Source organism: Chrysemys picta, chromosome 24 (assembly GCF_011386835.1).
Source record: "Chrysemys picta bellii isolate R12L10 chromosome 24, ASM1138683v2, whole genome shotgun sequence".
Taxonomy (NCBI): domain Eukaryota; kingdom Metazoa; phylum Chordata; order Testudines; family Emydidae; genus Chrysemys; species Chrysemys picta.
Genome location: NC_088814.1, coordinates 1,387,470 through 1,402,677, shown reverse-complemented (window position 1 = coordinate 1,402,677; position 15,208 = coordinate 1,387,470). Strand labels below are relative to the sequence as shown.

Genomic DNA, 15,208 nt, shown 5'->3' with positions numbered 1-15,208 from the left:
GTGCATGGAGAGAGGCGGCTCCCAGGCCTTTGCTCAGGGTTAGTTTGATACCACTGAGTACAAGACCCCAGGACATTGATTTTCCAGTGAGGTCCCTAAGACCCACTACACATCTCATCCACAGGGGTCTTCAGGGCTCCGTTCGAGAGCCCCTAGCCTTTCGCTCTGCCCACCTGTCCCTTTTGCCTGTCTTCTCGTTAACACAACAGCTATTTCTCTGGGCAGCTGGAGCGTTTTCACTCGAGTACGCTGGGCTGGCCAGAGATCGACACCATTTCAGTTCATTAACACAGAAAGCAAAAGTACAAGTCTCCCTGGTGAGCCATTTCCTACACGCAATAAAACTGTTCTGCCTTGGGCCAGAGCCAAGCACCTTTTGAGAAAGAGCTGGTTTCAGTAACAAAAGTCATTGAGTTGTATCCCCAGCCACTGACACGGCTCCGGATCCCGAAGACAAGCCCCGTTCCACACAGCTTACGCTCGCTCTTAGAATTGGAAAGGGCACTGACTATTTCCTATCCTCTACTTACCCGGGGCTGGGGTGGAAGGAAGCTCTTTTCTCTGGCGAGCGGCTAGGCAGGGCCGTGGTAGATGTCTGTTTATTAAAGCATGAACAAGCCACAGGAAGCGGCATAACCGCGACGACTGCTGCCGAACGGCAGCCAGCCAGTTATCAGTGCTGATAACAGAACAGAAGCGTATGCCGGCTCCCTTCGTAACTGCGTCTCCCGTGCAGCTAAGGGCCCCAGCGGGGAATGGCCCAGCCCGGCCCGGCTGCCACCACACACAGGATCTGCCCAGACACCAGCCCTGGCACAATGGGAGTCTAGGGAACAGAGTCTAACGTGCTCCTCGGGGAGAGCACCAGGAGGCTGCAGGCAGACACGGGAGTTCACGTTTCCAGGACGTGGAACAGAACAGCCGCAGCTGTCAGTTAGGGGCCTAGATAAGTAGTGGAGGCCTGACTGACTTCATGGGCATGCAACGCTTCTGGGGAAAGCCAGCCACCTGTTAGGTGCCTCACTTTCACCTCCTGATTCAGCGGAGCCCTAAGCACGCGCTCGGCCCCCCGTTTCAAGGCAGCGACGCGGCCCAGGACGACGCGCTCGGGCCCCCCCGTTTCAAGGCAGCGACGCGGCCCAGGACGACGCGCTCGGGCCCCTCCCCCGTTCCAAGGCAGCGACGCGGCCCAGGACGACGCGCTCGGCCCCCCCCCCCCGTTCCAAGGCAGCGGCGCGGCCCAGGACGACGCGCTCGGGCCCCCCCGTTCCAAGGCAGCGGCGCGGCCCAGGACGACGCGCTCGGGCCCCCCCGTTCCAAGGCAGCGGCGCGGCCCAGGACGACGCGCTCGGGCCCCCCCCGTTCCAAGGCAGCGGCGCGGCCCAGGACGACGCGCTCGGGCCCCCCCGTTCCAAGGCAGTGGCGCGGCCCAGGACGACGCGCTCGGCTGAGCGGGGTGGGACTGCTCGTCTTTCTGGGCAAGGCACGTGCCTCAGGGACCCCTCGGGCTCCCGTTCAGCAAAGCTGCTCTGGGATTGCTACCTGCAGCCGCCGGTCAGGAGGGCTCCAGGGCAGTGACCCAAGACGTGCACGGATGCAGCCCCTCTATATGCAGCACCAGAGGACAGTACCCGGTGGCTCGGGCTTGGGATTCCCAGGACAAACTCTGCTCATGCCACAGCCTTGGTCTAGGCAAAGGAAGAGGGAACCCTGAACCACAGACAAAAACCACGTCACTGGGGGATTAAAGAGACACGCTGGGCGGACAGTGGGTGTGTGTTGTCCTCAGGAAGATTCTCCTCCCCCCACCAGCACCCCTCACGACATTACATGGCTTGTCGGCTTTCCCAGGACGCACGTTAACACCGGGGTGAACGACTCCTGGCGAGCAGACACCACCGTCTCCTCTTGCAACCTGAGGTGGCCACCGAGCACAGAGATGAGTAAGAAAGAAACGCAAGCAGCTAACCCAGCTCAGAGCACCGATAACCCAGCTCCGTCTGTCGCAAGTGCTGAAGAATTTCGGGTTCTAACCCTCCCCCCATCCCCCTGCCTGCAAAGGTTTAATTCCCCCACCTGCCTCAGCGCTGGTGTTAGCCCAACGAGCAAGATTCGGACTCCTAGTAAACCCTCCGAGCGCAGGTTGACCATGGAGAGGCTGAGAAGACACAGATCAGCTCACAACACAATATCCACACGACCTGGACCCAATGGGGGAACTCAGCCCTGGGCAGAGGGGCAGTTGCAGGGCCACACGCCAGGTGAGTGGGATTTCTGTGGTGCACAGGCCTGGTGCTAGCTCTGTGCACAGGGTGAGCTTCACCCCAGCGGGACACACAGGACACCCCAGAAGCAATTCTGAAGAGCCACAGACATGCAGCCTAGCCTGTGTGCTGCACAGCGCCCCTCAGAGCCAAACCCTGAGGAGAGAGACCAACAGTTAAATGGCTATGGCCCCGATTCAGCAAAGTACTTAAGCACGTGCCTGGCTATAAACACACAAGCTGCTTAAAGTATTTGCTGAATCGGGACCCAAGCTCCTAGCGTCTGATCCTGTAGAGTCGTGCCTGCGGGATCACGGCGCCACAGGAAGCCTTGGTTAGGAAGGCAGAGAACTGCAGCGGAGCCCTTTGCACCAACCGGTACTTACATTGCACACCGTATCCCCCACCCCACCCACACCCTGAGCCCTTCCCAGCACTGTGAACCGAGGAGTGAACCCATCAGGCAGAAAAGTCTGGAAGTGGAGCGCTTGTCCATTCAGCTCCCACACTGCTCCCATCGCCCTGCAAATCTCCCTAGAGCGAAGCCAGCCCCAAACTGTCCCCTGTGTGGGAGATGTTTTTGGCAAGACCCGGCTCTCTCCATGCAACACAACATTTTCGGTAGGCTCCCTACCTTCACCTGGAGCAGCCAGTTACGGGACTTCAGCAGGATGCCAATGCACACCCTGTCCCAAAACCAGACTCTATCTTGATTCTCGTCTCTGGTTTCTCTCCAGAACCAGTGCAAGGAATGAGCTACGCTCGACTTACTGTAAGTGCGGGAGGCGGGGACTGCCAGGAACCACAACAGAAACGAGGAAGAAATAACTCTTGGGTTTATTCCATGTGTGTCAATGGGAATCAAATGAAAACTAGCAGGGGAAACCGTGGCTTGTTCACCGGACAATCTGCAACGCTGGGAAGGTGTGAGCAAATTCAGTCACCGCTAAAGGTCAGCTGAGCGCAACCAGCCACCGCTAAAGTTCAGCTGAGTGAACCTCGTCAAGGGTAATTTTGCTTTTTAACCAATGTTGCAGCCTGTGAAGTGCCGGGGCGAGATCTGAAAGTCACACGCTGTGTCAGTTCAGTAGCTCAGGCCAGAAATGGGGGAAGAGAGACAGCGGCAGATGGGTTGGCATTGCAATAACTGCAGTTCAGCCTCCCTGTGACAGGCCAGGGGCAGAGCGAGGAGCAATGCGGGGGGTCATAGCCTGGAGAAACAGGGGACCATTCCCTCGCTCGCTGGGTCACTCCCACTCTGTGGGAGAGGGCAGCCGGGCCCTATGGCTTCAGTGACAGTAAATAACTGTGGGGGAAGCCCAGGGCAGGTAACCCCACAGGAAAGCAACAGGAGAAGCTGACAGTCGGGAAAGCCTGATTTTGGGGGTGGGAGAGAGGTTACAGGAAGCATCCGAGATCCCATCACATGCCCTGACTCACTCCCTGCATTTGCCACCCTCCAAAAGTCATTGGAGTTAGAGATGGGGAAACCCCCCAGCCACCCCAGCAGCTCAGGGTGGATTTCTGCAAGCCCTGAAGCCAGCTCTGAGCTTAGACGCCCGCAGGCGAAGGAGCCACTCAGTGGGATGAGGAAGCACAAATCACACACATCAGCCCAGAGTGAGAACAGCTGCTTCTCTCTGCTTCTGTTTTAGCAGCAGCCAAAGGCCTCCATCTGAAGAAAGAGAAACTTACCCAAGCTGCAGTTTCACAGTAATCAGACTGTTTTCCCTCCTCTGCCTACTAGGGCGCCGGACCCTGCAGTCACGTGCCGATTAGCAAAACTGCTGCACGCTTGCAATGCTCAGCGCCTCGGAGCCGAACGGGGGTCAAATGGAGGCATCCGGGACATGAAGCTACTTGGGGAAAGTTTACCCCCAGGTGGCCTGTCCACAACCAGTCTGTGGCCAAGCCCTGAGGCCTGATCCTTAAACAAGTAAAACCAAACAGCTAAACATTGTAATAAAACCCAGACTGAGTTCTTACGCAAAACAGGCGTCTAGAGAGCGCACCACAGCACCACCGTTCCAGGTCTCTTAAGCTCCTCTGCAGCCCAAGCTGGGGAAAGGTGTAACCCGTTTGGCAACGATCGCTCTCCAAACTAGTCTGTCTTCATACCGCAGGTGGGGGCACCCTGGAGCCGATGTCGCCAGGGTCCCAAAACTTTTGCTATTGTATAAACAGGCAGAGACGTCCCTTGTCACACAGCCATTGCAACTTCCACAGGGCCACCCTATGCCCCAAGCCTTCCTCCCAGCCCCTCAGGCCAGCAGCCTGGCCCACCTCCACAACCCGCAGCTGGGGCAGGCTGGCTCCTTGCAGGCAAAAGCCCCCGCCCCAAAACCTAGCCCAGCCCCACTGTCTTCTTCCTCCACCCGCTGCCCAGTGCCTGGGATCCTGACCCTTTCTTCACACCTCTGCCCACACTCCCCCCGGGGGCTGCCTTGTGCACGAGCCTGCCTCTGAGCCCCTCTGGAGCACGGCAACTCCCTTCCGCGCAGATGCCAGAACTCCCCCACCCCCACACACAAGCCGCAGCAAAGCCCATTGCAGACTGATACGACTGGGCTGACTGCGTGGCTCTGAACACCCTGATGCTGTCAGCCCTCTGGTCGCATCCCGCGGGGGAGATACAGCCAGGGGACCCTGCTGCTGGGAGCCCTGGGCCAGGTCAGACTGCAGGGGCTTTCAGCATTTTTATTAGCCGCACTTCAACTTGAAATGCGGCGCAGTGCGGGCGTGCCATTCCCCAGCTTGCACGTTGCTCCCAGAGCCTCAAGCAGCACCAGGCAGGTACGGGTCCCGGAAAGAGATCAGCCTCCTGGATTTACAGCTGCACCCACCAGCGTCCCCTAGTAGCGGCTGCCAGCTCGGGGAGGTGTTTGCACGGCCTCCCCACCCCTTCACACTCCCGCAGAACATCCCCGGGACGCTCACTGCCATTGGATGGGGTGGGAAACAACATTGGAGAAATACATCGCAGCCAGCCCTCTGTAGCCTCGCTGGTCCATGGGCTACAGCCTGCCCGCATGGAGATTTCAGCCACTTGGATTCTCTGAAGTGTTTTTATAGCATTACAGAACAACCCTCCTCTCTGCACCGTGAATGGCTCCCAGGCACGCGTGCGGGGAATCTGGAGCACTTCTCACTCCCTCTAGACCAGGGATAGGCAACCTATGGCACGCGAGCTGATTTTCAGTGGCACTCACACTGCTCGGGTCCTGGGCACTGGTCCGGGGGGCTCTGCATTTTAATTTAATTTTAAATGAAGCTTCTTAACCATTTTAAAAACCTTATTTACTTTACATACAATAGTTTAGCTATATATTATAGACTTAGACAAAGAGACCTTCTAAAAATGTTAACATGTATGACTGGCACGCGAACCCTTAAATGAGAGTGAATCAATGAAGACTCGGCCCAGCACTGCTGAAAGGTTGCCGACCCCTGGGCTAGACATGGCCCAGCTTGGTTTGGTTCTAAGTGGCAAGTCCTGAGATCACCCGAATTCCGATCTCGACCACGGCATAGGTTGCAATGTTACTCAGCATAGAATTGGGGGATGTCTAGATGCAGCCACATGGGTCAGGCCAAGAGTGTATTAAGTAATCAGGCAACTCCAGTCACTATCCTGCACAGCCCCCTCCTCCACAAGGCCTTCTCGTCAGAGCAAAGCAAACCTCTGCACTGAACGTGCTCACAGGCGTGTCCTCTCCAGCCGTCTGACTGCCCTGTTACTCCTAATGCCAGGAGAGCCGGACACCCGCTTCCTGGAAGCGCTGCCCACGGGGAGTGCGAACGTGCGCCCTGAACACCTTCCAGGAGACCGCAGAGCGTGGCAGGAGCCTCACCGCAGGGAAACACAAACCCAGCCTCCAGCGCAGCTGAACCTGGGCCCCGCTGAGTCTTTCAGAAACATCATTTGAAACTACTCAGATGACGCCTGGAGAGCGGTTGTGTGCACGGCTCGGGGGTGTTGGCAGCCCGAAACCAAGATCCCCGGACTGCAGCGTGGCAGTGATGTTCTGACCAAGTCAGCCATGGCTCACTTCCGGGAACTGTTCCTGTACCGGGCCCCAAACCAATCTGGGCTTCTGTTCAGCTGCGAAATGCTTCCGAGTTCCCACGGCAAGCCCGAGGCAGGCCCAGCTGCAGAGAACACGGCTTCCAGGAGCAGGCACCACACGTGCACGCTCTAAATCAGCCCCTTGGACACAGGACCCGCAGGCACCAACTGGACCCAGGAATAGTCGGCCACATAAATCACCCCGGAGAGCTAGGGCCTGAGCTTGCCTCAGCCTCTCCCTCAGCTCCAAGGGGGTGAGTGGGGAATGCTGGACAGGGTGCAGCAGGTCACCGGGCCCCTCCCCACACACCCGCCCGTCTGTCCCATCTACCGCTCACCCCTTGCCTCTGGTCAACCTGCCGGGGCAGAAACTGCCAGCACAGCGGGGGCCCTGGCAGCCGGAGCCTCTGGGGCTGCCACCTTCCAAAGGGTCAGGCACAAGAACGTCTCCAGGTGAATTTGCAGAGTTAAAATCCTCTGTCCACACTGCGCCGGGCTCGACGCCTGCGGCAGGCATTGATCCCCCCGGTAAGGATCAGGCCTTCGTCTGCAGCCAGATTAAAAGAGCAGCCGAGAAGCTGCCCTTAGCTAAGAAGCAAGAAGTCACCTCCTCCCATTCCATTAAAACAGTGTAATATCAGGCTGTTAAGGAGACCCCGTCCTAATGGTCCCCACTATCACCAGACACAGAAACAGAGCTTAAGATGGCAAAAGAAAACTTAGTTTGACAGCATCCTGCCTGTCCAGAAATCAATTATCAATAGTTGGAGTTGTGAAATCCTCATTGTTTTGTCATTAGGGTCCCCACTTCCCTATTGTTTATCCATATGGTCTCTGTCTGGCTCTTTAATTTTTTCTGTCTGTTACAGAATTAACGTTGCTAGGTGTAAATTAATTAAGGTGGCGGGATAGGATTGGTTAGAGAATTTTGTTACACTAGGTTAGGATTAAGAACGAGGAGTCCTTGTGGCACCTTAGAGACTAACATTTATTTGGACATAAGCTTTCGTGGGCTAAACCCCACTTCATCGGATGCATGCAGTGGGAAATACAGTAGGAAGATATATACATACACAGAACTGTATTTTCCACTCCATGCATCCGATGAAGTGGGTTCTAGCCCACGAAAGCTTATGCCCAAATAAATGTGTTAGTCTCTAAAGTGCCACAAGGACTCCTGTTCTTTTTGCTGATTCAGACTAACATGGCTACCCCTCTGAAACCTGCATTAGGATTGGTTAGTAACATTTTAGTATAAGGACTGGTTAAGGTACAGCTAAAAAGAATGCAAATTTCACTATATAAACTGGGGTCCAAAAGGAAGTTCTTTGGGAACCAACTCCAGGACAAAGCCCCAAGATCAGAGCTGCCAGACCTCAACACTCTGCCAATGACACCGTGCAGAAACTGGCAGGGCTGCCCAGAGGATTCAGGGGGCCCGGGGCAAAGCAATTTCGGGGGCCCCTTCCATAAAAAAAAAAGTTGCAATACTATAGAATATTATATTCTTGTGGGGGCCCCTGCGGGGCCCGGGGAAAATTGCCCCACTTGCCCCCCCCCCCCCCCGGGTGGCCCTGGAAACTGGAGTCCCCCAGATGGACCTGACTGGCCATCAAGAAAAGTTCATCTGTCTTCTTGGAAGAGGTGAGCACTGTATGTGAGCGTGTGCAGTCTGTTTTTGGTGAGTGTTAATAAATAGAGGTGATGTAGTATATTACCGTGTAAGGCTCTTTCACTGGTAAAAGACCCTGTAAACCCACAGAAGATTAAGCCTGGAGTCCCCAGGGAAAGGGCGTTTGCTCTGAGCCCACGGAGGAGTAGAGTTAGGTGCTTTTTGCCTGGAGCCCTAGGAACTGGGTAAAGGTGGGTGCCCTTGAGTTGTAACAGAACATTTTGTGCAGGTAACAAAACCCGGGGGTGGGGGATTCAGGATGTGCTACGCTGACTGGCCCATCACCAAGCTAGGAGCAGGCGGGAAAGCACAAATGGAACTGCTGGAAGCTTTCACCTGGCCAGGGGGCAGCTTTACCATCTCCTCTTTCCTGCCGCTCCGCCCAGAGGCGGGTACAGAATTGAATGCAAGGGGCTCCTCTCCTGGGGTCTAGCGGGGGAGTGGCTGCATCTTTGCCAATGGCTACCAGTAGGGTGACCAGACAGCAAGTGTGAGAAAGCGGGACAGGGGTGGGGGAGTAATAGGAGCCTATATAAGAAGATGACCCCAAAATTGGGCCTGTCCCTATAAAATCAGGACATCTGGTCACCCTAGCTACCAGACCGTCCTGGACTACTACACCAGAAGGGACGACTGTGATCATCTGGTCTGAACCTCCCACATTACACAGGCCACAGCCCGGCCCTGAATTAACGCCTGTTGGAACTATGGCAGCCCCCGTTAGAAAAACATCCTCTCTTGATTTAAAAATTGCCAGGGATGGAGAATCCAGCCCAGCCCTTGGTAACTTGTTCCAAGGGTTAATTCCCCTCCCTGTTAAAAATGTGACTCATCTCCAGCCCGACTTTGTCCAGCTTCCACTTCCGGCCGTGGGATTGTTACATAGCTTTGTCTGCTAGATGGAAGAGCCTCGTCAAAACTCTGCCCCCCTCCCAGGTCCTAACAGACCGATCCAGTCCGCCTTTCAGCTTCTCTTTGCTCGGCTAAATGGCTTGAACTGCCCGGGTCTGTCACTAAAAGCACATTCTCCAAGCTGTATCATTCTCGCGGCTCCTCGCTGTAATTTATTAACATCCTCCTTGAACTGCTGGCACGAGAACAGGACACCGGATTCCCGGCAGCAGTCAGAACACTGCAAAATCCAAAGGCAATACAGGCCCTCTGCCCCACTCGAAATTCCCTGTTTATGCACCCCAGGATGGTATTGGCCCTTCTGGCCACGGTGCTGCACTGGGAGCTCACGTTCAGCTCATTATCCAGCGTGAGCCCCAAGTCTTCCGAGCCCCTGCTTCCCAGGGCACAGCCCCCATCCTGTAGGCATGGCTGATGCTCGTTGTTCCTAGATGTGTCATTTGCCTGTAGCCATATTAAATGTTTATTGTTGGCCTGCATCAAGCGATCCAGACGGCTCTGTATCCATGACCTGTCCCCTTCAGTATTTACCACTCCCCTAGTCTTTGGGTCATCTGGAAACCTGATCAGTGATTTCATGTATTCTTCCAGGTCATTGATACAAATGTTAACTAGCTAGGGCCAAAACGGATCCCTGCAGGCCCCTACTAGAAACACACCCGCTCAAGGATTTCCTGTTGCAGTTACATTGAGACCTACCAGTCAGTCACTTTAATCCATTTAGCATGTGCTATGTGGATTTTATATTGTTCTAGTTTTTAAAATCAAAATGTTGTGCAGTACAAAGTCTTACCGAAGTCTATGCTATCAGTGCTAATCCCTTTATCATCCAAACTTGTAATCACATCAAAAATATATATATCAATTTAGTCAGACCGGGTCTATTTTCCGTGAACTCATTATTGATTGGTATTAATTACATTACTCTCCCTTAATTCTATATTAATCTAGTCCTGCATCAGCCATTCCCATTACTTTGCCTGAGGTCGACAACAGGCTGACAGGCCTGTAATTACCTGGGTTGGCCCATTTACCTTTTCCGGATACTGTCACATGAACTGTCTTCCAGTCCTCTGGAACTTCCCCAGTGCACCAAGAGTTATTGAAAAAAAAATCAACATTAATGGTCCATTGAGCTCCTCAGCCAACTCTTTTAAAACCCTTGGATGCAAATTATCGGGACCTGCTGATTTCAAAACAGCTAACTTTAGTAGCTGATGTTGAACGCACTTCTGAGCTACGACTGGAATTGAAAGTGTTTCATCATATGACGACTAGATCATATCTAGTGTTTCTCCCCAAATACCAAACAAATATTTACTGAACACGTCTCCCTTTGCTGCATTATCATTGACAATTGTAGGTGCTGCTCCAGTGCGTGTAGTGACTGGCACCAGCGTGGGTTTGTGCTGGTGGCTAAAGCCCCAGCATAGACGAGCCCCAAGAGAAAGGAGGAAGAGCTACTCCATCTCTCACCAGCCTTCAGGTCACTTGCATTATTAAAGCAATAATCTGACTAACCTTTAATGGGGTCCCTCACGCACCTAACCCAGACTTGCTACTGCTCCGTCTCCCCAGCCTAGGTTTAAAGACCTGAGGGATGAACCTTTTCGATTCTGCCTGGCTTATGTCTCTCTGTGGTTAGCCTTTCCTTTCATCTCTGGAGCAGAGCCAGCGTGTAACCATGCTACCAGTATCTAGTCTGACATCATACCGGCACTAGGTGAAATAAACAGAGACCGTGCAAAGGTACGAAACAGATGCTAGAACGTTAGCCTCAGGTTTCCTTGGTTACACTATAGCAGCATTGGAGGTGTGCAGCGGGGGGAACCACAGGTACCCTGGTAACTCGGTCACTGCTAGCAGGGGACAGGCCTGATGGCACAATTTTCTCCTCAAAAGGCACAAGAAATATACACTGGAACATTACTTCAGCCTTAACGGAGGACTGGCTTCCTCCCAAACAACTCCCAGATGTCGTTCTTTTCCTAGCATGCTTCACTTGGGACCCAACTTCCTGAACTGTTACTGCACCGTGCCAGCAATTGTGGGAGGCCATTTTAAGCTGATGCATTGAATGAGCCAAGTCACACAGCACACGCACTTCTGAGCACAATTCTCTCCCCCAACCTAGCAGCTGAATAGGTTTGGAAAACCACAAGGGTCATTAAACTCCAAGGTGTCTTGCCATGGTGGAGGGCAGGGGCGGGTAATGAATGGTTAAAAAATAGCTTCTGTCAGTCCTTGCACTTTGAATGCTTGATAACCTGCCTTGGCAGGCATTCCCATGAAAGCCACTCTGTAGTGAATGAGAGGTGCTGTTTAACTGACAGACGCCACCAATCGCTCTCCTGCAAACAACCTTTGCTCTGGGGACTGAAATGGAGCTGAGGAACAACACAGTGCAATCTGTGCTCCAGACCTCCTTGGGCGGGGGGGGGGGGGGGGGGGGGGGGGAGGAGGAGGAGCTGCATGGAAAGCTGCAGGGGACAGACAGACCGCTCCAAAAAGCCCCCGTTTTCTCAGAATGCTCCAGGGCGAGTCTCACTCCTCCACAGTGCCAAGCCAGGAGAAGGACACCCTGCAGCTGTCTTTACGATCACGCTGTGGGTAAGGCAGGCTGGAAGACAGGAATTCTCCTTCATGAAAAATGCTTCATTCCACATTGGAACAAAACGGAGAGCAAGACAAACATGCACGCACCAAAAGAACCAAAAGCCTGGTTCTCCCGGCACTCACCTCCAAATCAGGCAGAGAAGGGATACCTGGATCTCCCACGGGTCTTAATCACCAAGCTAGGAGGGGGTGGGTCTGTGTCTCCCTCCCTCCCATCCTGGACCTGAGAAATCTCAAACTTTTCATTGGAACGTTTTGGTGCTGATAAATTGGTATTTTCCAACGAAGAAACAGTGAGTGAAACAATTCCCGACCAGCTCTCAGCAGAGGTCCTAACTGTCTGTAGGAGTCATTCCCGCCACCCACCAAAACTTTCAAATAAACTTCTCTTCCTTGTCCCCCCAGACAGGTTTGTGAGGCTGCAGCAGGAGATGAATAGAACTTCACCAGCTCGGGTGAAGTTCTGCCTGGCAGTCTGTAGCATGACAAAACATACGGACTTCTTCTGTAAAAGAGAAAGTCCGTTGCCCCAGGCAAATGAGCGAATATGGCTCTCGTTGTTCAGATGGCCAAGAAAAGTAACCCTGGAGGTGGAGAAAGTAAAGTAATCGATGCAGAGACTTGGGAAAGGGTGAAAGATGGTGCAGCTGTTCAGTGCTAGCCTGGAACCTGGGGAATAGTCCATGCTCCACCACAGAGTCACTTAGTCTCTCTGCCCCTCATTGCCTCATCTGTAAAATGGGGAGAATACACCCACCGGGGGACTGAGAGGCGCTCGGATGCTACGGTCATGGGGGCCAGGTAAGGACCGAAGACAGTCCCTGACACAGTGCTGCAAAATCATCTACCATCATGAACCCCAGACCTTGCGTTTCACCCCAGGTGCTAGTTTTCTTCATAAAACTACACCTCTACCCCGATATAACGCTGTCCTCGGGAGCCAAAAAATCTTACCGCGTTATAGGTGAAACCGCGTTATATTGAACTTGCTTTGATCTGCCAGAGCACGCAGCCCCGCACCACTGCTTTACTGAGTTATATCCGAATTCGAGTTACTGTATATTGGGGTAGAGGTGTACTACTAAAGACAAAGGTCTGGTCCAGCTGAGATCTGAGCTAGCACAAGAAACACTCGCAACTGCTCTCAAAGAAATCACAGTGAAAACGAGCAAAGGAGAATAAAATGCAACCCACAGTTCACATCTGTCGGAAACGTGAATCAGCTTACTAGGTCTTGGGTTGACCAAATACAGAATCAACATTTCTGGTTTTCAGTCTTGATTACCAATAATCTCAGTAACCCAGCAGTGCTGATCGATATGAATGCAATGCTTCTATCAAAAGATCCCACAAGCTCTGCTAGAAATCCTTATTCTTAAGCATTGTGAAATTCCCGACATAAGGATCCTAATATAATAATAATAATAATAATAATATATGGAGATATACCTAACTCATAGAGCTGGAAGGGACCCCGAAAGGTCATTGAGTCCAGCCCCCTGCCTTCACTAGCAGGACCACGTACTGATTTTTGCCCCAGATCCCTAAGTGGACCCCTCAAGGATTGAACTCACAACCCTGGGTTTAGCAGGCCAATGCTCAAACCAGGGCGCTCAAGGCCAGAACCCAATAAAAACTAGATTTCTGCATGTCCATAGTTTGGCTTCTTAAATCAGTTTGTAGATTCCCCAGTCCATCTACTCCAAAAAGGCAGTTTACAATTAAAATGACATTTCAGAAAGTTTTAAACTGCACTAAACTCTACAATCGCATTCACTGCATTAACAAGGCCATCGCTACACTCCGATTGCGTTTGCAGAGCAGTTGCAGTTCTTTGATAATCAAGGCTCTGAGTAAGATGTACAGAAAATACAGTCACCCCAAGGTTCCCCAAAGCTACTGCAGAGGCTGGCAAAAGGGAGGAATGCTCAGGGTCAGAGCCTGGATGTTTTACAGATAGTTTGGTCAATACTGTTGCCGGCACAGGGGCCCAAGGACAGCAACAGTGGGGTTCGGTGCCCGGAGTGCTTCACGCCAATAAACATACCGGGGTGGAGAAACAATCAAAGTTTATTTGAGATCTCAAAGTGGTGCAAGGAGACAGGCAAGTCTCAAATCGAGCACATCAGCAAAAACAGTTTCTCTCTTCTTTATACATTTTACAACTAAGCCCCCCCCCTCTCTACCACCCCCCCCCTCTCTACCGAAGACATGTTTATACATTTAAGCAACTAAATCATTCTAGGGCTATAAATCTAGCTCGTTAGTAACTTCTCCCTAAACAGTTATTTGGTCCTGTTTACCCTTAGTTTATTACCCCTTCCCCAGCTAGAAACATGCAAACCTCATCAGTATTGTTTGGTACCTGGTATGAGCAAGGTCGTAATTGCTAACTGGCTATTTACACATTCCAGTTCCTGTCCTTGGTTGTTGAGGTCGATTAGAGTTAAACATGGAAGGACAGAGTTTAAACATGGAAGAACTCTGGCTCAGGCAGGCCTAGTAACCCCAACAATACCAACCAGTTCCTTCCCTGTAATAAACCAACCGGGATGGGTGGGAGGGCCCATGGGTGGGTAGGGTTGCCAGGTGTCTTCTTTACAACCGGAACACCCGTCAAAAAGGGACCCGGGCAGCTCTGCTGACAGGGCCACTCAAAGTCGGGTTGGTGGGGCTGGCAGGCTCCCTACCTGGCTCCCCGGAAGCAGCGACATGTTCCTCAGCTCCTAGGCGGAGGCGCAGCCAGGCGGACTCTGCGCACTGCCCCTGCCCTGAGTGCCAGCTCCGCAGCTCCCATTGGCCGGGAACTGCAGCCAATGGGAGATGCGGGGGCGGCGCCTGCAGGTGGGGGCAGCACACAGAACTGCCTGGCTACACCTCCGCCTAGGAGTTGAGGGACATGTCACTGCTTCTGGGAGCCCCGCCCGAGGTAAGCATCACCAGGAGCCCACGCTCCCTTCCACACCCCACTCCCGCGCCCCCCTCCTGCACCCAAACTCCTTCCCAGAGCCTGTACCCCACACCCCCTCCTGAGCCCCCTCCTGCACCCAAACTCCCTCCCAGAGCCTGCACCCCACCCACACACACCCCAACCCTCTGCCTCAGCCCAGAGCCCCCTCCCACACTCCCTACCCTCAGCTCCACCCCCCAGCCTGGAGCCCCCTCCTGCACCCCAAATCCCTCATCCCCGGCCCCACCCCAGAGCCCACAGCCCAACCCACTGCCCCAGCCCGGAGCCTCATCCCACACCCTGGGGGGATGGAATGAGCGTGGGCGGGGCCTCGGGGAAGGGGTGGGGCAGGGGTGTTCAGTTTTGTGCGATTAGAAAGTTGGCAACCCTATGGGCAGTGGGTATCGACGGCCAGGGAAGGCTAAGCTTCCCCTAACCCAGGCCATGGCCCCAGCCTCTGTCCCTGAAGCTGGCAGGGGCTCAGCTCCAGCTAGCCGCCTGGAGCTTGGGCTGGTAGCCAGAGGCTGGAGCAGCCAGGAGTGGCTTGGGCCAGTACTCAAGCCAGCTGGTGGCCCAGGGTGGCTCTGGCCGGCCTAGCAGCAGGCTGGCCAGGGCTCCTCCGGCCACAGGCTCTGGCGGGCAGGGGCGGAGCTAGGGGCTAGCCTCCCCGAATGGGGGGGGACTCACTCGCCGCCCGCCCATGGGACACAACGCCGCGTTGTAAAAGC

General features: G+C 53.8%; 1 protein-coding gene across 4 annotated transcripts in view; it reads right to left on the bottom strand.

The window, feature by feature from the left end:
* Window positions 1-15,208, bottom strand: part of STAT3 (signal transducer and activator of transcription 3) — a 39,012-nt gene that overhangs the window by 22,329 nt on the left and 1,475 nt on the right. Inside the window, exon 1 of one of the 4 annotated variants that reach the window (XM_065577875.1) lies at window positions 4,251-4,555. The exons of 2 other annotated variants lie outside the window; for them this stretch is intronic. The gene's annotated coding sequence lies outside the window, so the exon portion shown is untranslated. Of the gene's footprint in view, window positions 1-2,898; window positions 4,210-4,250; window positions 4,556-15,208 lie in introns of those variants that run through there. One more of the 4 variants, XM_065577873.1, reaches the window with a different exon arrangement.